Genomic DNA, 27,462 nt, shown 5'->3' with positions numbered 1-27,462 from the left:
TCCGATCAGCCAATAGAATGCGAGCTCAATCCGATTGGCTGGCTGGCTGAATCAGCCAATCAGATTTTTCTTACCTTAATTCCGATTGGCTGATAGGATGCTATCAGCCAATCGGAATTGAAGGGACGCCATTTTGGATGACGTCACTTAAAGGAACCTTCATTCGTCGGCAAGTCGTCGGTTGAAGAGGTTGGCTCCGCGTCGGCTCCGTGGAAGATGGCTCCGCTCCGGATGGATGAAGATTGAAGACACTGCCTGGATGAAGACCTCTTCAGCGCCACTTGGATGAAGACTTCAAGAGCTGATTACTTTGTACTTTAGAATAGGGTAGGGAATTTTTTTATTTTGGTGGGCTTTATTATTTTATTAGGGGGCTTAGATTAGGTGTAATTAGCTTAAAATTCTTGTAATCTTTTTTTTATTTTTTGTAATTTAGTGTTTGTGTTTTTTTGTAATTTAGTTTAGTTTATTTAATTGTATTTTAGTTTAGATATTTGTAGTTTATTTAATTAATTTATTGATAGTGTAGGTGTATTTGTAACTTAGGTTAGGATTTATTTTACAGGTAATTTAGTAATTTTTTTAACGAGGTAGCTATTAAATAGTTATTAACTATTTAATAGCTATTGTACCTAGTTAAAATAAATACAAAGTTGCCTGTAAAATAAATATAAACCCTAAAATAGCTACAATGTAATTATTAATTATATTGTAGCTATCTTAGGGTTTATTTTATAGGTAAGTATTTAGATTTAAATAGGAATAATTTAGTTAATAAGAATAATATTATTTAGATTTATTTTAATAATAATTAAGTTAGGGGGTGTTAGGGTTAGACTTAGGTTTAGTAGTTAATATATTTAATATAGGTGGCGGCGGTGTAGGGGGGTCAGATTAAAGGTAAAAGAGCTGATTACTTTGGGGCAATGCCCTGCAAAAGGCCCTTTTTAAGGGCTGGTAATAGAGCTGATTACTTTTTTAGTTTAGGGTAGGGAAATTTTAGTATTTTAGGGGTTAATAAATTTAATATAGGTGGCGGCGGTGTAAGGGGGTCAGATTAGGGGGTAGTACATATAATATAGGTGGCGGCGGTGTAGGGGGATTAGATTAGGGGTTAATAATTTTAATGTAGCTGGCGGCGGTGTAGGGGGATCAGATTAGGGGGTAATACAGTTAATATAGGTGGCGGTGGGGAAGGGGGATCAGATTAGGGGGTAATCATTTTAATGTAGCGGGCGGCGGTGTAGGGGCTCACATTAGGGGGTAAGGTAGTTAATATAGCTGGCGGCGGTGTAGGGGCTCACATTAGGCGGGTAATAATTTTAATGTAGGTGGCGGCGGTGTAGGGGCTCACATTAGGGGGTAATAATTTTAATGTAGGTGGCGGGGGTGTAGGGGGATCACATTAGGGGGTAATATATTTTAATGTAGGTGGCGGCAGGGTCCGGGAGCGGCGGTTTAGGGGTTAATAACTTTATTAGGTGCGGCAGGGTCCGGGAGCGGCGGTTTAGGGGTTAATACATTTATTATTAGGAGAGTGAGGGGGTATTGCGGATAGAGGGGTATACGTGTCGGGCTTATTTGGGGGAGGCGTGTTAGACAGTTACGGGAGATTTAAGACGTTAGTTTTTGTAGGCGCCGACAGTTTCTAACGTGCCGTAAGTCACTGGCGACTCCAGAAATTTGTAGTTACGCTTATTTCTGGACATCGCTAGTTTATCCGACTTACGGCACTTTAGCAACTGCCGGCGGGGTATATTGGATAGCTCGAGTTGCGAGCTGAAACTACAGGCAGCGCGGGTTCCCTCGCTTGCGCCGCAAACTACGCCATTTATCGGATCGCGGCCTTACTGTCTTCATGGAAGACACTGCCAAAAAGCCATAACTGACATGGAAGCAAAACCAAGCGACTGAACTATGCAGGAAAACACAGGAACTGGGGTGCAGATACATGGCAATAGGTGCTCTGGACTTGTGAGTCAACATTTTAAATATTTAGCTGTAGCAGAAGGCAGTTTGTTCGCCTAAGGGTTGTAGAGCTTCACAGAAATTGTCTGCAGGCAACAGTGAAGCATGGTGGAGGCTCCTTGCATGCTTAAGGCTGAATTTCTGCAAATGTAGTTGAAGATTTGGTCAGAATTAATGTTTTTCTCAATGCTGAGAAATACATGCAGATAGTTATCCATCCTGCAATACAATCAGACAAGGATCTGATTGGCCCCAAATGTATTCTGCATCATGACAACGACCACAAACATACAGCCAAAGTCATTAAGAACTACCTTCAGCGTAAACTAAAACAAGGAGTACTGGAAGTGATGCTATGGCCCCCACAGAACCCTGATCTCAACATCATCAAGTCTGTCTGGGTATACATGAAGAATAGAAAGAGACAGCCACACCACTTGTAATCTCCAAAGTCTTTATTCCATATTAAAAATGGGAGCAAATAGCAGGTAAAAGGAACAACGTTTTCGGGCTTTACACCCTTAATCATGTTGAACATGTATAGCCCGAAACGTTGTTCCTTGTACCTGCTATTTACTCCTATTTTTAATATGGAATAAAGACTTTGGAGATTACAAGTGGTGCGGCTGTCTCTTTGTATTCAGCTATTACCTGTGGGGCCTTGCAGTAGCCCCTCTTCAGCCTGCACACATTACTGGGTTGTTGGTGCTGGATATAGTGTGTTTTGGGAATACATGAAGAGTCAGGAGCAACTGAGGCTGCCTAAATCCACAGAAGAACTGTGGTTAGTTCTCCAAGATGTTTCGAACAACCAACCTGCCGAGTTCCTTAAACTGCGTCAAGTGTACCTAGAGAAATTTATACTGTTTTAAAAGCAAAGGGTGGTCACATACCAAAATTTTAATTTGATTTTTTCTTATATAAATGGCTGTGCGATATGGTAAAAAACAAATATCACAATTTTTTTGGTTCGATATTGCGATATTATTAAAATTATTTTTAAACATACATTTTGCTTTAAACATGGCATGGCTTGTTCCCTTTGGCACCTGTTATGTCTATGCACACTTTAGGACTGTGTTACGTGCTGTGATACAGACATGGTCTGAACCCCTGGAGAAGTGATTAGTGCTGTAGCTGGACTGGAGCGTTTGTGCGACTGACATGACATGTTAAAGAAACCATTTTTAGACTTTTTTGTAGGAAAAAGGGAGTCACAGGGTCTTTAATCCAAAATACAGATGTATTTTTTAATAAATATGTACAATAAATACATCGGTATTTTGGATTAAAGACCCTGTGAGTGACTCCCTTTTTCCTATTACTTTGTATTTACTTTGGAGTGCACCCAGGGCATGACGGGCCAGTTTGGGCCTATTAACTTTACCAGGAGTGCTTCTACCATACTGCCTAATATATATATATATATATATATATATATATAATCAAGAACAATTAGGAAAGGACGCAATTGCTATTGTGAGTTAGCTGGTTGCGTGACGGCTTAAATGTCCAAGCAACTCAAAGTTAAATATGGTGCAGACCCTTAATTTAAATGTATCATGTACACAAAAGAGACGTACCTGGAATGTAATCCTGGTACCAAAAAGACAGGGTTTCAGCACTCTTTTGAAAGAACTCACAAATCACTTAAATGTAATTCAATAGCTTTAATAGTGGCAGCTAAATCCCACACAACATGGGAATAAATCCATGCAAATATTAAAACACATAAGCATACAAGTTCGACTCATGAATGACAGTTCAAAGGAACCTGACCGGTCAGGGGTACACGAGAAAGCACATGTGTGGCGAAGTGTAAATAGCAGTAGTATTGCTTAAGCACAGGTTTGTATAGTGAACCACTACACCCAACTACCTCAGAACCTCCCAAGCAATTGTCATGGAAGGTATATCCTGGGCAGATATATGAACCGGGATCTAAGTGGTAGACACTGCAAAACCTGTGTCAGGCACCTTGTAGGAAGTGATTTCACAGTTAGGAATGTATACAATTACTACAATGTACAAAATATTGTTTGTTATATCAAGTGAGACCTCCTCTGGCTTAACTACACCCAGCTGCTTACAGCACCCCTGCAAGTATGGGGCTACTTGCTGCGCAGGTTACAAAGGGGATCTAAGCAAGCCAGCAGGTGAGCCCCCTGAATATGTACATAAGTAGACAAGTGGGTATCAATTGTACAAGTAACACAATTCATGCAATATTGATTACATTCGCATTGTGCATACACATATCCACAGAAAAAGTCTGCAAAGCAAGATGCAAAGATGTTAGCGTGAAGATGTCGCAGGTAAATTAATGTTTTCACATGCAGGCAGATGAGAGTCAAGTTGTAGTTAATAAAGCACAGTCTAAGCAAGAAATGTATGACTCCAAGCGAAGACAGGTATCAAGATATTAGTCTCAGTGAAAGACAAAGCAGCGCCTTCTCCAACTTAACACAATGCCATTATTTTCTTCAACATGGTCACCTATTCCATATCAGTATTTTTCAGGTGTCAACATGTTACACTTATACGACCTTGCTTTCAGATGTTGTAGTGTCCAGTATCCACAAAGGTGTGTACTATCCCCACTTGTTAACATTCCATGCCGGTAGCGATCTCCATCGCCAACACCAAACACAGCGGTGCTCCACGTGTATCACGTGACCTGGTCGGCTCCACCAATGCCGACGCGCGTTTCACCCGCTCGACTGGAATTCAGACCAGGCTTGACGAAGCCCGGTCTGAATTCCAGTCGAGCGGGTGAAACGCGCGTCGGCATTGGTGGAGCCGACCAGGTCACGTGATACACGTGGAGCACCGCTGTGTTTGGTGTTGGCGATGGAGATCGCTACCGGCATGGAATGTTAACAAGTGGGGATAGTACACACCTTTGTGGATACTGGACACTACAACATCTGAAAGCAAGGTCGTATAAGTGTAACATGTTGACACCTGAAAAATACTGATATGGAATAGGTGACCATGTTGAAGAAAATAATGGCATTGTGTTAAGTTGGAGAAGGCGCTGCTTTGTCTTTCACTGAGACTAATATCTTGATACCTGTCTTCGCTTGGAGTCATACATTTCTTGCTTAGACTGTGCTTTATTAACTACAACTTGACTCTCATCTGCCTGCATGTGAAAACATTAATTTACCTGCGACATCTTCACGCTAACATCTTTGCATCTTGCTTTGCAGACTTTTTCTGTGGATATGTGTATGCACAATGCGAATGTAATCAATATTGCATGAATTGTGTTACTTGTACAATTGATCCCACTTGTCTACTTATGTACATATTCAGGGGGCTCACCTGCTGGCTTGCTTAGATCCCCTTTGTAACCTGCGCAGCAAGTAGCCCCATACTTGCAGGGGTGCTGTAAGCAGCTGGGTGTAGTTAAGCCAGAGGAGGTCTCACTTGATATAACAAACAATATTTTGTACATTGTAGTAATTGTATACATTCCTAACTGTGAAATCACTTCCTACAAGGTGCCTGACACAGGTTTTGCAGTGTCTACCACTTAGATCCCGGTTCATATATCTGCCCAGGATATACCTTCCATGACAATTGCTTGGGAGGTTCTGAGGTAGTTGGGTGTAGTGGTTCACTATACAAACCTGTGCTTAAGCAATACTACTGCTATTTACACTTCGCCACACATGTGCTTTCTATTGTACCCCTGAACGGTCAGGTTCCTTTGAACTGTCATTCATGAGTCGAACTTGTATGCTTATGTGTTTTAATATTTGCATGGATTTATTCCCATGTTGTGTGGGATTTAGCTGCCACTATTAAAGCTATTGAATTACATTTAAGTGATTTGTGAGTTCTTTCAAAAGAGTGCTGAAACCCTGTCTTTTTGGTACCAGGATTACATTCCAGGTACGTCTCTTTTGTGTACATGATATATATATATATATATATATATATATATAATTTATTGGATATAAAAAGTCTACACACCCCTGTTAAAATGTCAAGTTTTTGTGATGTAAAAAAATGAGACAAAGATAAATCATTTCAGAACGTTTTCCACCTTTAATGTGACCTATAAACTGTACAACTCAATTGAAAAACAAACAAATCTTTTAGGTGGAGGGAAATAAACAAAAAAACTAAAATAATATGGTTGCATAATTGTGCACACCCTCTTATAACTGGGGATGTAGCTTTGTTCAGAATTAAGCGATCACATTCAAAATCATGTTATATAGGAGTCAGTACACACCTGCCATCATTTAAAAAGCCTCTTATTAACCCCAAATAAAGTTCAGCTGTTCTAGTTGGTCTTTCCTGACATTCTGTTAGTTGCATCCTACATAAAAAGCCATGGTCCGCAGAGAGCTTCCAAAACATCACAGGGATCTCATTGTTAAAAGGTATCAGTCAGGAGAAGGGTACAAAAGAATTTCCAAGGCATTAGATATACCATTGAACACAGTGAAGATGGTCATCAAGTGGTGAAAATAAGGCGCAACAGTGACAGTACCAAGAACTGGACGTCCCTCCAAAATTTATGAAAAGACAAGAAGAAAAATGGTCTGGGAGGCTACCAAGAGTCCTACAGCAACATTAAACGAGCTGCAGGAATATCTAGCAAGTACTGGCTGTGTGGTACATGTGACAACAATCTCCCATATTATTCATATGTCTGGGCTATGGGGTAGAGTGTCAAGATGGAAGCCTTTTCTTGCAAAGAAAAACATCTAAGCCCGGCTAAATTTTGCAAAAACACATCTGAAGTCTCCCAAAAGCATGTAGGAAAAGGTGTTATGGTCTGATGAAACCAACGTTAAACTTTTTGGCCATAATTCCAAAAGATATGTTTGGCGCAAAAACACTGAACATCACCAAAAGAACACCATACCCACAGTAAAGCATGGTGGTGGCAGCATCATGCTGTGGGGCTGTTTTTTTCTTCAGCTGGAACTGGGGCCTTAGTCTAGGTAGAGAGAATTATGAACTGTTCAAAATAGCAGTCAATGTTGGCACAAAACCTTCAGGCTTCTGCTAGAAAGCTGAACATGCAGAGAAACTTCATCTTTTAGCATGACAACGACCCAAAGCATACATCCAAATCAACAAAGGAATGGCTTCACCAGAAGAAGATTAAAGTTTTGGAATGGCCCAGCCAGAGCCCAGACCTGAATCCGATCGAAAATCTGTGGGGTGATCTAAAGAGGACTGTGCACAGGAGATGTCCTCGCAATCCGACAGATTTGGAGTGTTTTTGCAAAGAAGAGTAAGCAAAATGTGCCATGCTGATAGACTCATACCCAAAAAGACTGAGTGCTGTAATCAAATTAAAAGGTGCTTTAAAAAGGTATTAGTGCACACTTATGCAACCATATTTTATTTTTACTTCCCTCCACCTAAAAGATTTGTTTGTTTTTCAATTGAGTTGTACAGTTTATAGGTCACATTAAGGGTGGGAAAAGTTCTGAAATGATTTATCTTTGTCTCATTTTTTTACATCACAGAAACCTGACATTTTAACAGGGGTGTGTAGACTTATATATACTTATATATATATACACACATACATACACACACACAATTACGTAGGCAATCTTGTGGGTTCTAGAGAAAAACTTACAAAAGAAGGTGCCAGCTTGTGCAGAGCAAAAGGTGCACCAGATAATACTTTATCCGATTGTGTAGGATACTTAAAAATGAAGCAGCACTCCCATCTGCTGATAGAAGCAAATCCACCACCGCAGGCCCAGGCTCTATTGACTCCGGAAGACATTACAATAGCTTATTAACAAATGCCAAATTCCTTAATGTCCTGCAAGTCAATCGACCAATAGGTTGAATATTATACATGGAATTGTGGGGCAGCTCTGACCCAAAGGGAGTGAGCAGTTAAACAGAAAACTCTGTATGATTCAGCACCGCTCAAACACTTGCAATGCCTTAGTCAGAATTGTGGTATAACGCTTCCTGAAGCTCATCACATCTAAAGTTAAAGTGATTATGGTCTTGTTGCCAAGTATTGCACTCTATAGATTAAATAAAATTTCTTAAGAACAAGTTGCGTCTCACTACATATAACTGCACTTAGATTACTTGCAGATAGCTCAATATCGCTATTTTATATGGGTCTACTATGATCTAATCACTAAAATGAAACTGCTTTGAATAATATGGCATTATTTTTCTTTATATGTTGATACTTGCACATGATTGTTTTCTTTTTAATGACACGATGAGTCCACGGATCATCTAATTACTATTGGGAATATCACTCCTGCCCAGCAGGAGGCGGCAAAGAGCACCACAGCAAAGCTGTTAGAAAAGATTCTTCAATCAAGAGTTTATTATTTTTAAAGTAGTCCAAGATTGTGCTGCTTTGCCCTGGGGTGTAGCCGTAGTCCATATCAGTCTCTTCAGTAGAGCAGTGGTGGCTTTAAAGCAATGGGAACTTGTGGGACATAATTCCCACTGCGCCTCCCATATATTGATGCTGCCCTAACACTGAAAACCTAAAGGAAATTTACTCAGGACTTTCTTTTATTTCACAGGTCCAGGTCAGGGAGAGGACCTCTCAAACCTGGGAACTGCCTTGCTGTCAGGCAGAATATGAGGTAAGTGCTGGCTTTATTTCTGGGGGTAAGAGAGAGAAAAAGGTTGGGCACTTTATTTATTAAAATGAGACAGACCTCATCATAATTAGCTCTTTATAAAGACATAGATTCTCCAAGGAACATAGGGGACACTATGGGCAGCTTAGACACAGGCACTGGGGCTGGTTGTAATTAGAACGATGGTTTCACATCTCCCGGCGGTTTTATAACTTATAATACCCGACCGGGAGATTCCTTATTGTCACGCCCACAATGGGAGGTACTTCAGGAAGCGGCAAGTGATTGCACGCTCTTTCTGTTCACTCCGCTCTATTGTAGATCGTTTTTCCTGTTTTATATATATATATATTAGTATTTTAAGCCTGTCTACACAAAAATTTATTTAACGAAGTAAAAAAGTTACTACAGTTTATTATTTAAAGGGACAGTAACGTTTTTTTATGTTTGAATTTTATTAATACAATTTAATCCTTTTATGTTAAATTGTTTAATTGTGAGTTAGAATGGACCAAGAGGCCATACAAAGTGTCACTTGCTCTTTATGTTTTGATGTAAGGAGGATAGGTGAGAATTGGCGCTTATATCAACCCTAATGCCAAGTATAGAAGGGTCTCTCTCTAAGAACCCTGAGGAGGATAGTAGAATAATTTAAGCGGAAATACTGGCGCTGAAAGCAGGGTAGTACACAAATAGTAGTACACAAATACAATATAAGGGTAACTTTATGTTTTAATGCCAATCCCTTTCTGTTCCTCATGTATTGAGATAACTTTAAGCTACAGGGATAGACTTTTTTCTGAGCCAACATTTTCTAAAGAGGATGCTGTTCAGGAATCTAATGACAATGTTCAATATATGTCGCAGCTTTCTCCTCAAGCGTCCCAAATTTTACCGCCCTCACATGCAGTGCCATGCGCTTCCTCTCTAGCTCCCGCTGGAGTTACTTTAAAAGACATCGCTTCTCTCATGTCTTCTGCAGTTTCAGATGCATTGTCTGCTTTCCCAATGTTGCAGGGAAAGCGTAAGGAAAATCAGACATTCAGTAAGCGAGGTTTCTGACGCAGTTGTTGCTATTTCAGATGTCCCCTCACAGAAGCCTGAGGATGAGGATAACGTAGTAGCATCTGAAGGTGAAATTTCAGATTCTGACAGTGTAATTCCTCTTGCTGATACTGAAGTTGTATCCTTCAGGTTTAAGCTAGAACACCTCCGTCTGTTACTTAAAGTGAATGTAAATTTTGATGCTAAAGTGCCCAGTTTTTAAAAATTCGATTAAAAACAGGGGCACTTTAATTCATCAAAATTTACATTTCACTCATTGTGAAGAAATACTTACCTTTTAATCTTCACAGCAGCTCCAGCTTCCTCCGGTCGTTGCAAGCCATTTCTGATGTCAGAAATGATGAATAGGTCATCCTCCAATCATGGCTTCCCCCCCCGGGGGAATCAGTGTCTGATTCAATGCCGTGATTGGAGGAAGCCGAATTCATCATTTTTGACCCAGGAAGAGGCTTTGCAACGGGTGGAGCAAGCTGGAGCTGCTGTCAAGATTAAAAGGTAAGGTTTTTTTGACAGCACGAGTGAAATGTAAATTTTGATTAATTAAAGTGCCCCTGTTTTTAATCAAATTTTTAAAAACCGGGCACTTGAGCATCAAAATTTACATTCACTTTAAGGGGGTTTTAGCTACATTGGACGACAGCGACTCCACAGTCGTTAATCCTAAGAAATCCAGTAAGCTGAACAAATATTTTGAGGTACCTTCCTCGATAGAGGTTTTTCCGGTACCAGACCGAGCTTCTGAGATCATTGCTAAGGAGTGGGAGAGACCGGGTATACCTTTTTTCTCCATCTCCTATATTTAAAAAGATGTTTCCCATAGCCGACTCGGTTAAGGAGGATTGGCAAACAGTCCCCTAGGTGGAAGGAGATGTTTCCACCTTAGCTAAGAGAGCTACTATACCCATAGAGGATAGTTGTGCTTTCAAAGATCCTATGGACAAAAAATTAGAGGGGTTACTCAAAAAGATGTATGTACACCAGTGCTTACAATGGCAGCCAGCTGTGTGCATTGCTACCGTCACTAGTGCAGCGGCATATTGGTTTGATGTGTTGTCTGATGCTATTAGGACAGAAACTCCCCTGGATGAAATCCAGGATAGGATAAAAGCTCTTAAATTGGCTAATTCCTCTATTACGGATGTTTCCCTTCAAGTTATCAAACTGGGAGCAAAGATTTCAGGTTTCTCTGTTCTAGCTCACAGAGCCTTATGGTTAAAACCTTGGTCTGTGGATGTATCCTCTAAGTCTAAGCTTTTAGCGATTCCTTACAAGGGGAAGGCCTTGTTTGGACCTAGCTTGACGGAAATAATCTCTGATATTACAGGCGGTAAGGGTCATCTTCTCCCTCAGGATAAGAGAAACAAACAAAAGGGACGACAGAGTAATTTTCGTTCCTTTCGAAATTTCAAGTAGAAAGTGTCCCAGGGATACAAACTAGAGTTCAAAAGTTTTCCTCCCAAAAGGCAGGTTTCTGCTTTCAAAATTATCTGTAGACAAAAAGAGGCGTTCTTACACTGTGTAAGAAACCTCTCCGACCTGGCTGGGAGTGATAGTTCCTGTTCCGATTCAGGAACAGGGTCTGGGATTTTTTATTTTTTTATTTATGTTTTCTTTTTATTTTCAATTCAAAACAGCAGGTAAACATATGCAAGGTCAACAGTTTACAATCATGGCTGGACAAATATATCATTGAAAGATTAATATTAGGCTAAATATAGCATAGCATTTGCCATGAGGACAGTCCTTGTTGTAAGATTATACCATAGTCCAGTGTCCTTTAATTATTCCATTGTGTGCTGTGGTATTAGAGCTCTTGTGATTAGGAAGAGTTAGAGTTCAGCAGGTGTAGAGGAGCTCCTGTTGTTTCAAAGATAGGACTAATGGTATCCTTGCCCGATTGGGATATTGGTATACATTCCCCATGACATAGTATTCCATAAGTGTATATCAATGAGAGTAAACTTATCTCAGAAAATTAGCACTTAATATAAATTAAGGAGAGAAAGGAAAAAAGAGTAGAATAAAGGAAAAGAGGGGAAATAGAAAGATAGTAGGGAGCTAACATGGTAACCGTGTACACATTCACTGGCCTCATTTCTCTGCTTTTTCTAATGTCGTTTGCTTACCATCTCCACTAGCCTGGAATTGATACTTCTATGCAGTAAACCATATATGGGCCATTACATGTTGTATAAGGTAGGGGCAGAAATGCCTTGGTAGGGGCGGGGGGGGACGGGGGCTTCTTGTAAAATTTAGAGGGGTAAGCATTTGTTGATTTGAATCTATGTAACAGCGAGTGTGAAGGATTCCCATAAGAAGAGCATATCTTGATGTAAGGTGATTTGACCTAATTTGAGGTAGTGTTATCTTTCCAAGAGGAGGTTTCTTTGAACTAGTGTTATCCATTCTTGGATAGAGGGAATTAATGCAGATTTCCATTTTCTAGGGATTAGCTGATTTGCAGCATTGAGCATTAAATGATAAAGGTGTTGGGGGGCGGAGCCAACTACCAAGAGAGCCAGACGTGTGTGCATGGAGCTCCTGGCTTTAATATGACTGTAATCTTATTTATTTACCCTTGGGATTAAAAAAAATTTTGCACCAAAAGGGAATCTCTTGAGCTCTAATAGTCCCACAAGAACCTGCAAGTGTCCAGGAGGCTATTTCTAGCTTTCAGCAGCTTTACATTAATATAGCAAAGATGGAGGCCTTGACCTACTGGGCAGAGGATGTGGCGCAGCTCCTATATGAACATTTCGCCAGAATGGAAGCAACACTTCTTGAGTATTGCACTACAACTTTCATTCCTGAACATGCTGCCCTCAGCCGGACCTGTGCTAATACAGCTTTAGACCAGAGTATTGCCGATGGCACACTAGCTCATAGGTCCTTGTGTCGCCTCCCCGACTCACTCCAGCATGGCGAGCCGCTCAGCCACCATTCCGGGGATCAAGCTGCTAGAGAGCCACACCTCTTACCGGAGGCGGCAGAAGGTGATTATTTGGCTAACCACTTTGACCCTGGGCTGCCCGACGGGACGCGAGTCTCTAGAAATATTCACCCCTCGCTCCTAAATTTACCTGCAGCCGCGGGGCTTGGGATGTCTGCTGATCGAGTCCTTATTTGTGGAGCCTCAGCGGAACTATTTGCAGCTCCTCTCCTGCTGTGTTCCTTCAGAGGCCCTAGCGGTGCTCAGATGCCGGGTCCTCCTGATCCGGTGAATGGAAGCTTCGCTCACGTTGATGAAGGAGCGCAATTGCCACCGCTTATTGCTCAGCAACCCTGCAGCCACCACCACTATGTCCAGTCCTTGGATATGCAGTGGGACCCTGGAGGCACATTTTCATATTTAGCCTGAGAGGTTGATAGCCCTACAAGAATCTGGACTACACAGGCTTTTGTATTTTCTGAGACAGTGTCTCTGGAGCCGAGAAGACATGATGTTTATACTGAGACTGGCTTATCATGAAGCGGGCTGGCTCCACTAACAGCAGAGTTTGCTTCATAAGATAATGGACGGTGCACCAGATTTGGACAGTTGTCTCATCTCCATTTTTCATACATGCAAGTTGGTTTACTGTTATTTTGGTATATTTAAACCTAACATTGTGTTTCTGTATTTGATGGATTAAGCAAGCACTGCTCCATTCCCTTTGCTCTAATTTTATAAAAGTCTGTTGTCGACATCATTAACTGCATGTTTAAAGATATAGCTCTTCCATGTCTCTTGTTTTACAGGCTTAGTTTATTGTGTAATTTTAGATATGGTTAAGTGACTTTCCTATTGCACTAGCTTCCTTGCAGTATATTTCACTGTGTGTCTCACTAACATTTACAGGGGATGCTTACTGTTCTCCCCCTACCCTGCCTGCAAGGCTCTGTATATGCTATCTTATATTACATTCTGCATGTCTAACTGAGTTTTACTTCATAAAGTGCCTAGTGTTTCCTTGGTTATTTAATAATTAGGGTCTCTACAGTTTACCATGTTGCAACTATGTGTTTACTTTCTGAGATTTTTCTGCCTTCACTGGGATTCCTTTTCTCAAATTAAATGTTTGATATTGTTCTAAGTAATGGACACATGTATATATGTACAACTGTTTGCATTATTCTATTTACTAAAATGTCATGATCGCACTATTCAACATATAATGCTCATTGTTCTTTATATATCAACATTTTAGAGGTTTAATGCATAGGCATTTCTTCTACTCAGCGATTTCACTCCTCCATATTTGTGTTATTACCAGCTTACTAATAGCCAACATGGAGTTGGTGGACAGACCATCATGTTCTTACATCCACAATTGTTGCTCTCTGAATTAACACTGAATCAGGCTGACTGCAGGCTACACATTTATTTTGTACCCCCTAGTTTAACAGAGACACATGCAATTGCTCTGATGTTCTTGATATGTACTCCCATTTATATACATTTATACATGTTCTGTTCCCTATTGAGCATAGTTGTTTTTCAATTTTGTTGTCCTGTTGTATGAAGGTGATAATGTGGTTTATAATGTGCCGCCATATTTCTCTGTCTATATTTCTCACCCCACTTGGTGCATTCATATGGAAGTTGCTTTTAGTCAATTGGCCTAGCTTCATAGTCCTGAATTTATTTAAACCGCTTTTCTTATCCTACACCACACTTTGAAATTTACATTTATATTTTCTGGATGGCTGATGCAGTTACCATTTTCTCTCACTTGAAGGGAGTAGAGATTTGCTATCTTACAAGCAAGCCTATAATAGTACTAGTGACTGTAACTCTGTTTAGCCCTTATGGTCTAGATATAACTGTTTTCTCCTTTTTAATGTTCGTAATGTTTCACCAAACATTTAAGACTATACCTACCTTGATGAGAGTGGGTAGCTTCTTGGAAAAAGTCATAATTTCCCACTAGACTAAATTAATTGCTCTGCCCGTCGCCTGGACATAGGGCCCGTGCCCAGGCGGCAGGAATAGGTTACATGGGAGTGTGAAAAACTATCTTCCTCTCATCATAGTTCAGGTCTCACTGTACTCTAGTTATATATGAATATATATCTTCTATAGTAGGTGCTATTTTAGCCACCTCAGACTCACAGCTCCTTTTGAGGGTTCATCCCCATATCTGCTGCGCTACCTACTCAGTAGTCTATAGTCATCCTACCATGATTCCAGGTTAATATATATATTTCAGGCAGGCTGGTCCTGCGTTCATCATGAATAGCAAGGCCATAGTATGCGCTATATAAGGATTAAAACCTCCGCAATAGAGCAATTTAGAGGACTCCTGTTTGGGCACCTTTGCATTTAAGATTCTAAATTAGTTCAAAATATACCTAGCTTACTTTCTCTTGTTATATGTGTACCCTTCAGTTTATATGGTTGGTTCCTAATTTACTCACTCACCACCTCCCCCCCCCCCCTTCATAATATACCTCCTGCAACAGGAGGGTTAACTAAGCGGTTTCTCTCGCCAATACCGCATCTTAAGCATACTTTCCAATATATATAGCAATATACCTTGATATTTCACCCCGCAACTTTATCGTTTGAAAGATTGCTAAAAAAAAAAAAAAAAAAATAAGAAGAGCCTCTAACCCTCATATGCATATTTCTACGTTTTACTCTAGTAACTGAGAGGCTAGAACTCAAATAATCCAAAAAATTTGAGTATCACTATAGCATTTACCTTAACATACACACTTTTCATATAAACACGTGATAAAATAATACAAAATCGAGGTTTACTAATGTGATCCATAAGTGGTCTCCTTTGTTTGCATATGCCTTCTTTCCTCTTAATGTTTGTGATGGTCCAAGAGTGGCCTATGATATTATTTAGAAGGCTTATAATTGTTTGGCATCCTATGTATCCCATGTTTGCATGATATGTAAATTGTTATCTTTACGTTTCCTTTCTGTTTATCTTATCATTATTGTAACACTGAAACCTTACTGTATGTGAAATGCAATGCAAGAACCTATCTTTATGATCAATGTATGCCTTTAAATACACCTCAATAAAAATTATAAAAAAAAAAAAAATGATAAAGGTGTTTTCTTATCTTGCAAGTGATGGCGGGGGGTTGACATAGTAAAACTAAGTCTGGGGTAGGAGATATGTTTGTGCTTAATATTTTATTAATATTTTTAAAAATTTGTGACCAAAATGGTTTTATAAGGTCGCAATCCCACCAAATGTGGGTAATGTGTCCCTCTTGTGTGCAGCCTCTCCAGCATAGCATTGATGAGTTTTTATATATAGATTTTAACCTTGCTTGTTAAGTACCATCTCATCATTATCTTGATAATGGTCTCTTTAGCTTGGGCTGAGTGTGCAGAATGTGTTAGGGTGTCGAATCTGCGTGTCCAAAGTTTGGGGGCAGTATTCGTCTTGAGCTCTAGGTCCCATCTTTTTGTATAAGAAGGGAGAAGTGGGAAAGCCTTTTGTAGAATCAGTTTATGTAGTTTGGAGATTGTTCTGGGTGTGTCTTCTATTGATTGACATATTTGTTCGAAGGGAGTGAGAGGTCGTATTAGGTCCTTTATATCCTTGTGTGTGGCTATATAGTGTCTTGCTTGGTTAAGTCGAAACCAAGAGGACAAAAATGGATGATTTAAAGATTCAAATTGGTTTTTGGTTTTGATTTTGTGATTATTATCTGTCAAGAGATACATAGGGAGTGACCTGATAGGTCTTGAGAGCTGGGGGAGCATTTGGTAAAGGCCCGGTGGGAATTCTGGGTTATTTAGAAGTGTGGTGAGGGGAGAATATCTAGAGGAAATTTTGTTTGGTGGTTTGTTGATTCGTCTCCAGTCTGACCACGTTTCATTTGTTATGGATGAGGAAGATATACTGTATTTATTGAAGAAACCAGGGTTCCAACATATCTCATCTAAATTATGCAACAAGGATAGGGTGTTTTCTAATTGTACCCATTGTTTGGGGTTTGGGCCACTGATTTTGCACCAATCCGAGATTCTTTGCAACGAAATGGCAAGTTTATAGGAACGAAGATGAGGGACCCCCAATCCCCCTTCTTTAGGAAGTTTATGGAGCGTGTTTTTATTAATTCTAGGGGGCCTGCGTCTCCATATATAATCATTTATAATTTTTTGCAAGATGTCTAGGTCTTTCTGAATGCCTGGGATGGGGATTGTCTGAAGGATATATAAGACTTTTGGCAATAAAGTCATTTTTGCTGCGTGAATTCTGCCTAGCCATGAAATGTTTTTGGGTAGCCAAGTTGAGATAAGGTTTTTAAACTCTGAAATTAAGGTACCATAGTTTTGTATGCGAAGGTCTGCTATGTTGGGGGTAATGCGGATGCCTAAGTATTTCAAGAATTTTGTTTGTAATTTAAGGGGGCAAGATAGTTTCAGTTCATCTAGAGATTGGTTGGTAAGATTGATAGGGAGATATTCAGATTTTGTCACATTGATCAGGAAATTGGATACAGTCCCATAGAGATCTAATTCTGAAATAGTTGTTCTAAGGGAGGAGAGCGGGTTTGTGAGAGTCAGGAGAATGTCATCTGCGAATATGGCTAGCAGGGTCTGGGATTTTATTCCAATCTGTTCGTGGTTCCCAAAAAAGCGGGAACCTTCAGACCTATTTTAGATCTCAAGAGTCTAAACAAATTCCTCAGAGTACCGTCCTTCAAGATGGAAACTATTCATTCCATTCTCCCTTTTGGTCCAAGAGGGTCAATTTATGACAACTGTGAATTTAAAGGACGCGTACTTGCATGTTCCCATTCACAGGGATCATCACAAGTTTCTAAGGTTTGCCTTTCTAGACAAACACTTCCAATTCATGGCTCTTCCCTTCGGTCTTGCCACAGCTCCCAGAATTTTCTCAAAGGTTCTGGGATTGCTTTTGGCGGCGCTTCGGTTACGGGGCATTGCAGTGGTGCCCTATCTGGACGACATCCTAGTCCAGGCGCCATCCTTACAACAAGCAAGATCCCATACGGAAATGTTGTTATTCTTCCTGCGATCTCACAAATGGAAGGTAAATTTGGAAAAGAGTTCCTTAGTCCCAAAGACAAGGGTAGCTTTCTTGGGAACCATAATAGATTCAGTATCAACGAAGATTTTTCTGACAGAAGTCAGGAAATCAAAGATTTTTGATACTTGTCTAGCTCTTCAGTCCACTCCTCGGCCATCAGTGGCTCAGTGCATGGAGGTAATCGGGCTGATGGTGGCGGCAATGGACATCTTGTTTGCTCGGTTCCACCTCAGCCCTCTGCAGTTAAACATGCTCAGGCAATGGAACGGAGATTATGAGGATTTGTCTCCTCGAATACTTCTGGAGCAGGAGACAAGGGATTCTTTTCAATGGTGGTTGTCTCTGTATCTTTCCCAGGGAACCTGCTTTCGCAGACCATCTTGGGTGATTGTGACTACAGACGCCAGCCTTCTAGGATGGGGAGCAGTCTGGGGCTCCCTAAAAGCTCAGGGAGTTTGGACTCAGTCAGAGTCTGTTCTTCCTATAAACATTCTGGAGCTGAAAGCGATCTTCAATGCTCTTCTGGCCTGGTCCCAGTTAGTCTCGGTCCAGTTTATCAGGTTCCAGTCGCACAACATAACTTCAGTGGCTTACATCAATCATCAGGGAGGAATGAGGAGTTCCTTAGCGATGACAGAGGTAACCAAAATAATTCAGTGGGCGGAAACCACTCTTGCTATCTATCAGCGATCCACATCCCAGGGGTGGACAACTGGGAGGTGGACTTACTGAGCAGGCAGACCTTTCATCCAGGGGAGTGGGAACTCCATCCAGAAGTGTTTTCCAGCCTGATTCTCAAATGGGGTCAGCCGGAATTTGATCTCATGGCATCTCGGCAGAATGCCAAGCTTCCGAGGTACAGGTCAAGGTCCAGGGACCCTCAGGCGGTACTGATAGACGCCCTGGCGGTACCTTGGACCTTCAGTCTAGCATACCTATTTCCTCTGTTTGCTCTTGTTCCTCGGGTCATTGCTCAAATCAAGCAGGAGAGGGCATCAGTGATACTCATTGCACTGGCTTGGCCTTGCAGGATTTGGTATGCAGATCTGGTGGACATGTCGTCTCTTCCACCTTGAAGACTTCCGTTGAGGAAGGACCTTCTAATTCAAGGGCCCTTCCTTCACCCAAATCTAGTTTCTCGGAAACTGACTGCTTGGAGATTGAACGCTTTATTTTATCCAAGCTGGGCTTTTCAGAATCGGTCATAGAGACCATGATTCACGCTCATAAACCTGTAACTAGAAGGATTTTCTACAAGATATGGCGTAAATATCTCTATTGGTGTGAATCCAAGGGCTACTCTTGGAGTAGAGTTAGGATTCCTAGAATGTTGTCCTTTCTCCAAGAGGGTTTGGAGAAAGGATTATCGACAAATTCCTTAAAGGGTCAAATTTCTGCCTTGTCTATTTTGTTACATAAATGTCTGGCAGATGTTCCAGATGTGCAATCATTTTGTCAGGCCTTGGTCTGGATCAGGCCTGTGTTCAAACAAGTTACTCCTCCATGGAGTCTTAAATTGGTTCTTAAAGTTCTTCAAGGGGCTCCGTTTGAGCCTATGCATTCCTTAGATATTAAGTTGTTATCTTGGAAAGTTTTGTTTCTTGTTGCTATTTCTTCTGCTCGTAGAGTGTCAGAGCTCTCGGCATTACAGTATGAGTCTCCTTACCTTAATTTTCATTCGGATAAGGTAGTTTTACGTACTAAATTAGGATTTCTTCCTAAAGTAGTTTCTGACCGAAACATTAATCAGGAGATTGTTGTTCCTTCCTTGTGTCCTAATCCAACCTCTCAAAAGGAATGGCTTCTGCACAATTTGGACGTGGTTTGTGCTTTAAAGTATTACCTGCAGGCGACTAAGGAATTTCGTCTGCCTTGTTTGTGGTTTTCTCAGGAAATTGTAAGGGACAGAGAGCTACGGCTACTTCTTTCTTTTTGGCTGAAGACTATCATATGTTTTGCATATGAAACTGTTGGACAACAACCTCCAGAGAGAGTTACGGCTCATTCCACAAGGACGGTTGCTTCCTCATGGGCATTCAAAAATGAAGCTTCTGTAGAACAGATTTGCAAGGCTGCAACTTGGTTCTACAAATTTTACACTTTTTCCTCGGCTGAGGCCACTTTTGGGAGAAAGGTTCTTCAAGCAGTGGTACCTTCCGTTTAGGTTACCTGTCTTGTCCCTCCCTTATCATCCGTGCACTCTAGCCTGGGTATTGATTCCTAATAGTAATAAGATGATCTGTGGACTCATTGTGTCATTAAAAAGAAAAGGAAATTTATGCTTACCTGATAAATTTATTTCTTTTTTGACATGATGAGTCCACGGTCCGCCCTGTTTTTGTTAGACAGGTTGTTGGTTTTTATAAACTTCAGATACCTCTGCACCTTGTTGCTTCCTTTCTCTCCTTTACTTCGGTCAAATGACTGAGTTGGGAGGGAAGGGAGGTGATATTTAACAGCTTTGCTGTGGTGCTCTTTGCCGCCTCCTGCTGGGCAGGAGTGATATTCCCAATAGTAATTAGATGATCCGTGGACTCATCGTGTCAAAAAAAGAAATACATTTATCAGGTAAGCATAAATTTCCTTTTTCATATGGCCAAAAGTATGTAGATACCCTTACTAATTATTTAATTCAAGTGTTTCAGCCATACCCATTGCTAATGGGTGCATGAGGTCCAGCACATAGCCATGGAGTCTCCATAGATAAACATTGGCAGTACAAAGCGTCATAATGAAAAACTCAGGGACTTAAAATGTGGCACTGTAAGTTCATGACATTTCTGCCCTACTAGATCTGCCCTGGACAACTGTAAGTGCTATTATTGTGATGTGGAAGCATCTAGGAGAGACAACAGCCAAGCCACAAAGTGGTAGACCACACAAACTCAGAGTAGGACCTCTGATTTTTGAAGTGCATAGTATATACAAAAGCTACTATCATCTATTGCATCGCTCACTACAGAGTTCCAAAATACCTCTGGAAGCAACGTCAGAACAAGAACTTTGCGTCAGAAGCGTCACATGTAGTATGGTGGAAGAATCAGTGTGTGGCAGATGCAAGAAAAATGCTACCTACCAGAATGCATAGTGGCTACTGTAAAGTTGGATGGAGGAAGGATATTGGTCTAGGGCTGTTTTAGAGGGTTTGGGATAGGCCCCTTAGTTCCAGTGAAGGGTCATCTTAATGCTACATGATACAAAAACATTTTAGACAACTGAGTTTCCAACTTTGTGGCATCAGTTTGAGGAAAGCCCTTTCTTGTTCCATCATGAATGTGCCCCTGTGTACAAAGCAAAGTCCATGTAGACATTGTTTGACAAGTTTGGTGTGGAAGAACTTGAGTGGCCTGCACAGAGCGCTGACCTCAATTCCATTGGGCACCTTTGGGATAAATTAGAATGCCAATTGTGAGCCAGACCTTCTTATCCAACATCAAAGCCTTACATCACAAATGCTCTTTTGGCATCATGGGCATAAATTCAAACAGACACTCTCTAAAATCTTTTGGAAAGCCTTCCCAGAAGAGATGCGGCTGTTATAACTGCAAAGAGGAGTGGGCAACTCCATATTAACTCACATGTTATTTTGAATGGGATGTCCAAGAAGCTCATATAGGTGTGATGGTCAGGTGTAGGTTTGGCCATATAATGTATACATACACACCAGTTCTCACTCAGCACAGACTTGAACATGGTTGAGATTTTCCATAACAATAGAGTTGCGTATACTGAGCTCCCAACCAACCCACATATTATATCATTGTCACTATTTGTGAACTCTGATTTCCCAAATGTCTCTGCTTCTAAAATGAAACATGGAGTGTCCACAGTCCACCCTAAATCTGTCCATGGAACACCTCAACCCTGCCCACAGAACACCAGCAACGCCACCCTGCCATTCAACACCCACAAGTCTTCCTCATACAGCCTAGACCTCCCAGTGCTAGAAAGAGTCTTTGCAGTGTTGGGAATTATGTGCATATTGTGCTTTTGTTATTAATGGGGCTAGAACCTGTAACCCTGAGGTTTGTGCAGTTACTGACTGTATCTGGTGCATAAACCAACTGGGGCATCTCATTAGCTTGTTATAATCCTGTACATGCTGATACATTTTATACCATATGTTTTCTTCCATTTGTAACATAGTCTAATTATAGATGTGACATTTAAACTATAAATTGACTAAATCCTGTTTTCTCTCTATTTAAGGGCTACAAGTCACACACAGACAAGTGCTGAAGGATCCGCCAGTATCTGAGAGGGAGGAGTCACATCCCTTCCCGCGTGCGCTGTGTGTTTATATCACTCTGGCACATGCAGCTGACTGTGTCACATACACATCTGAAATAATCTGCTTTTACATTATACGCAGTTGTTTTACTGTCATTTTAGTTCTTACTATAAGATTAATACTCAGTAAATTCATCTCACACACAATCATGTTAAACCGTCTGACTCATTCAGTACATTATTCATTCATTTACTTGCTTGGCTGAAATAGGAATTTAGGAGCGGGTTTGTATTTTTGTTAAATTCTAATGTAAATAGTGTTTTTCTTGGAATTTGCTGAATTACTGAGGATTTGTACAATTTTTTCAAGTTATTAATATCAAGAGTTAATGGATTAAAAAAGATAACATTTTCCAAATACTATTTTTATATTATTCCAAATACATAATATAACAGCATTTCCTGACACTTAAGGGGACATGAAACCGACATTTTTTTCTTTCATGATTTAGATAGAGGATACAAATTTAAACAACTTTCCAATTTACCTCTATTTCATAATTTGCTTCATTCTCTTGGCATTCTTTGTTGAAGTAGCAACAGTGCATTCCTGGGAGCTAGTTAACGTGTTAAGCGAGCCAATAATATGAGGCATAAATGTGCAGCCACCAGTCCGCAGCTCCGGAGCCTACCTAAGTATCCCTTTTTAACAAAGAACACCAAGAGAACAAAATAAATTAGATAATTTAAGTAAATTGACAAGTTGTTTAAAATGACATGCTCCATCTGAATCATGAAAGAAAAAATATGGATTTTATGTCCCTTTAATTACACATAAATGACTGGGTTTCCCATGTGAAGCTGAGTGCACTGTATAAATACACAGAGTACAGACAGCCATACATATGTAACATTTAATACTTTATCTACTTAATGATATTATACAATCTAGAAACTGGTTTTAATTTGTATTTACATTTGGAAAAAAAATACCACTATACCAAGATCTTATAGTTACTTGTACAGATCTTACACTTGTGCAGATCTTATACTTGCACAGTGCTTCTGTTTAAGTGAATATCATAGAAAATTGTTTATTTTTTAGTTTAAATTAATGGTGTGATGAATAGTGACGTGCAGTCACTAGAGGCAGGTGAGGCAGGGCTTCACCTTTCATATGGGCAAAAATATATATATATATTTTATTGGCTTTAAAAAAAAAATATTGCAATTTTTTTTCCCCCAGCATTTTTTTTACAGCTACATGTTGTGCAATGGAGAGGCACAAGCAGGTCTGCCGGATGCTGCCCTCCATTACACAACATGCTGCGCCACCTACTGGATGAAAGTGGTTAAGATCATTGCATGGCCCATAAGTGCTTATTTGAGGCAGGCCTCTTTTGGGCTGACCCAATCCAGTGATAGACAATCATCAGTCAGGGGAACTTAGGGTTGGGGCTGGATGTTAAATCATATAAAACAAAACAAAAACGGAACAAAACTACTTTAATTTATTTTGTTGCTGCCCTGTGCAGCTGCCAGCTTTGCTTCAGTGAAAAAGAGAGTTCTGTACTTCTCCTCCAAGTGCAGTGGAATGTGCCACTGTCACTTCCTTACAGAGCAAGAAGAGATGCAGTGAGCAGTGTTTTAGCCACATTTTATTAAAGTAAGTGCTGCAACCATAGATTTTACTGAAAGGGATTCTGTTAGTGAAAATTATAATTTAATGAATGTGGTTTAGTGGGTTTTGTTTTGTTTTTTTACTCTTTTACAGCAGTTTAAGGATCGTTTTTGTATTTTGTTTATTCAACTTTACATTCACTACCTTAGCAGCTTGCCTCTGTACTGCACACTAGTTTATAGTCTCACTCTCTTTCTGACTTATGAACTCTCTGTAGCTCTGCAACAGTGTTTTCTCACAACATTATCTTACTATTATGCTGTTTGTATGGATGAGTTGTTATTTGATCAGAGTAAGCTAGACCAAAAGCATGGTAATGTAAAATGAAACCAAGCAGTTTAGAATGAGTTATAGCAAATATTCTCCATGGCCCCTGTAGCTATACAAGTATTTAATTTAAAGCAGTGGTTCATTAGGTGTATGTTGGACAACCCTGATGTAGACAACAAATAATAATTTATTAATGCTTCCATTCATATGTGCTGTTCTGTTTCAGATATTTAAAATAGATTGTATACTATTAGTATTTTATAATCACTTAAAATATTACTTAAAAATTCAGTGGTGTCTCCCCCCCATTCAGTGGTCCCTCTCCCCCCCCCCAACTTGTGTGTCTCTCTCCCTCTCTCTCTCTCTATCCATCTCTCTTTCTCTATCCGTCTCTCTCCCTGTCTCTACCACTCCCTCTGTCTCTCTCCTTATGTGTCGTTCTCCCCCATGGTCTCTTTCTCTCTCTGACTCTCTCATCCCTTATGTGTCACTCTAACCCTCTGTGTGTGATTGTGTGTCTCTCTCTTTCTCTCTCTCTAACCCTCTGTGTCTCTCTCCCCCTGTCTCTCGCTCCCTTTCCCCTGTCTCTCTCTCCTTCTTCCCCTGAGTGCTTTTCTGTGTTTCTGTCTACCTTTTATTTATTTAATTAATGAATTGGTAGTGCCATCTGAGGGTGTTGCTTTATTTAAAGGGGTGGGGTCAAGCACCCCACCATATTTAAATTTCACCAACTGCCACTGGATCAAGACATTTTTATATTTACTAAATAATGAAGGAATCTATAAGCATAATTTGCAGCATTAAAGTAAAAAGTATGTTTTAAACATGTTAATGGGCCTGGATTTCTAGATCTCATAATCAGAGCAAGCATTTTGTTATCTGGCAAGAGTTTCTGTTACAATCCTTTAGACTAAAATCAGATGTTTACTAAGTTGACCAGTTTTCCAAGACACAATTTAAAGGGACATGCAACCCATATGTTTTCTTTCATGATTTAGAAAGAGCATGCAATTTTAAATAACTTTCTATTTTACATCGAATATCTAATTTTCTTCATTCTTTTGATATCCTTTGTTGAAAATCATATCTAAATATGCTCAGTAGCTTTTGATTGGTGGCTGCACATAGATACGTCATGTGATTGGCTCACCCATGTGCATTGCTATTTCTTCAACAAAGGATATCTAAAGAATGAAGGCGTATCCTAGCCACTGCCTCACCAGCCTCTGACGTCACCGCACGATGATAAGTTGCACTGAGAAGTCTAGGGATTTGTTAATAAACACATGAATAAAGTAATAGGACAAATAAATGCAAACCCAACACATTTTTTGTTTCGGAATTAACATAATTTAAGCTCAGTGGTGTTTTTTTTGGGTTTTTTTTAGACCAGGGCCCTTATAATTAATGATATTACAATCAGACCTAGATCTCTGGTGTTATACAGAGCCACTGTATTTGTAGAAACAAATATCATTTTGATCCATTTGACCAATCACGTATCCTGTCTCTTCTTAAAATGAGAGTGTTTTTTAAATTGAGCAAAGACACCAATATAAATGTCACACACATATATATTAAGGTGATATCACAAGTGTCATTAGTTGTTTTTGATCATAATGTCTTTGGTGAGCATTTGTTTTTTTTATTGATTTATTAATTTAATCACATTTTTAGTCATTCTGGACACTGTCTAAAACAGGTCTGTCCAGCATTTATTCTCAAGGGCTGGGGACAGACTGAATATCCCTTTGTGAGAAAATCTAAGCACCTAAGTGACTCGGCTGTGCTCATACAGGATGCCCTTAACGGGACAGTCTAGTTAAAATTAAACTTTCATGATTCAGATAGGGCCTGCAATTTTAAACAACTTTCCAATTTACTTTTATCATCAAATTTGCTTTGTCTAGGTATTCTTTGTTGAAAGCTTAGGCTTAGATACAAGGTAATTACAGAGATAAAACATATATTAATATAACTGTGTTGGTTATGCAAAACTGGGGAATGGATAATAAAGGGATTATCTATCTTTTTAAACATTAAAAATTTGTGTGTGGACTTTCCCTTTAACATCTGATCTGTCTGCAGCCTTTAAGAACAAATATTAGACAAACCTGATCCTAAAAAACAACATGGTGATCCCAAGAGGGTCTTTACCCAGGACATAGGCTGCAAATAATTTCAACTAGATTTTTTAAATTAATAAAATATTTAAAACAAAGTTTCGTTCCTGTTTACTTATTTAATATTTGTTTTCTTATTTATAAAATCATATTTGTTACTGAATATTATAGGTAATATGCACTATTTGTTACTGAATATTATAGGTAATATGCACTATTTGTTACTGAATATTATAGGTAATGGGCACTATTTGTTACTGAATATTATAGGTAATGGGCACTATTTGTTACTGAGTATTATAGGTAATATGCACTATTTGTTACTGAATATTATAGGTAATATGCACTATTTGTTACTGAATATTATAGGTAATATGCACTATTTGTTACTGAATATTATAGGTAATGGGCACTATTTGTTACTGAATATTATAGGTAATGGGCACTATTTGTTACTGAATATTATAGGTAATATGCACTATTTGTTACTGAATATTATAGGTAATGGGCACTATTTGTTACTGAATATTATAGGTAATGGGCACTATTTGTTACTGAATTTTATAGGTAATATGCACTATTTGTTACTGAATATTATAGGTAATATGCACTATTTGTTACTGAATATTATAGGTAATATGCACTATTTGTTACTGAGTATTATAGGTAATATGCACTATTTGTTACTGAATATTATAGGTAATATGCACTATTTGTTACTGAATATTATAGGTAATATGCACTATTTGTTACTGAATATTATAGGTAATGGGCACTATTTGTTACTGAATATTATAGGTAATGGGCACTATTTGTTACTGAATATTATAGGTAATGGGCACTATTTGTTACTGAATATTATAGGTAATGGGCACTATTTGTTACTGAATATTATAGGTAATGGGCACTATTTGTTACTGAATATTATAGGTAATATGCACTATTTGTTACTGAATATTATAGGTAATGTGCACTATTTGTTACTGAATATTATAGGTAATATGCACTATTTGTTACTGAATATTATAGGTAATGTGCACTATTTGTTACTGAATATTATAGGTAATATGCACTATTTGTTACTGAATATTATAGGTAATATGCACTATTTGTTACTGAATATTATAGGTAATGGGCACTATTTGTTACTGAATATTATAGGTAATGGGCACTATTTGTTACTGAATATTATAGGTAATATGCACTATTTGTTACTGAATATTATAGGTAATGGGCACTATTTGTTACTGAATATTATAGGTAATGGGCACTATTTGTTACTGAATTTTATAGGTAATATGCACTATTTGTTACTGAATATTATAGGTAATATGCACTATTTGTTACTGAATATTATAGGTAATATGCACTATTTGTTACTGAATATTATAGGTAATATGCACTATTTGTTACTGAATATTATAGGTAATGTGCACTATTTGTTACTGAATATTATAGGTAATATGCACTATTTGTTACTGAATATTATAGGTAATATGCACTATTTGGCGCCTTCT

At 39.3% G+C, this 27,462-nt stretch overlaps 1 protein-coding gene across 1 annotated transcript in view; it reads left to right on the top strand.

Moving 5' to 3' along the window:
* Nucleotides 1–26,043, top strand: part of LOC128667037 (H-2 class I histocompatibility antigen, Q9 alpha chain) — a gene marked incomplete in the record, with an annotated part of 303,896 nt that extends 277,853 nt beyond the window's left edge. The window contains 1 exon segment of the mRNA XM_053721901.1: nt 21,851–26,043.
* Nucleotides 26,044–27,462: the final 1,419 nt, after the last annotated feature.

The sequence above is a fragment of the Bombina bombina genome, chromosome 7 (assembly GCF_027579735.1).
Source record: "Bombina bombina isolate aBomBom1 chromosome 7, aBomBom1.pri, whole genome shotgun sequence".
Taxonomy (NCBI): Eukaryota; Metazoa; Chordata; class Amphibia; order Anura; family Bombinatoridae; genus Bombina; species Bombina bombina.
This window is presented reverse-complemented; position numbering and strand designations above follow the sequence as displayed.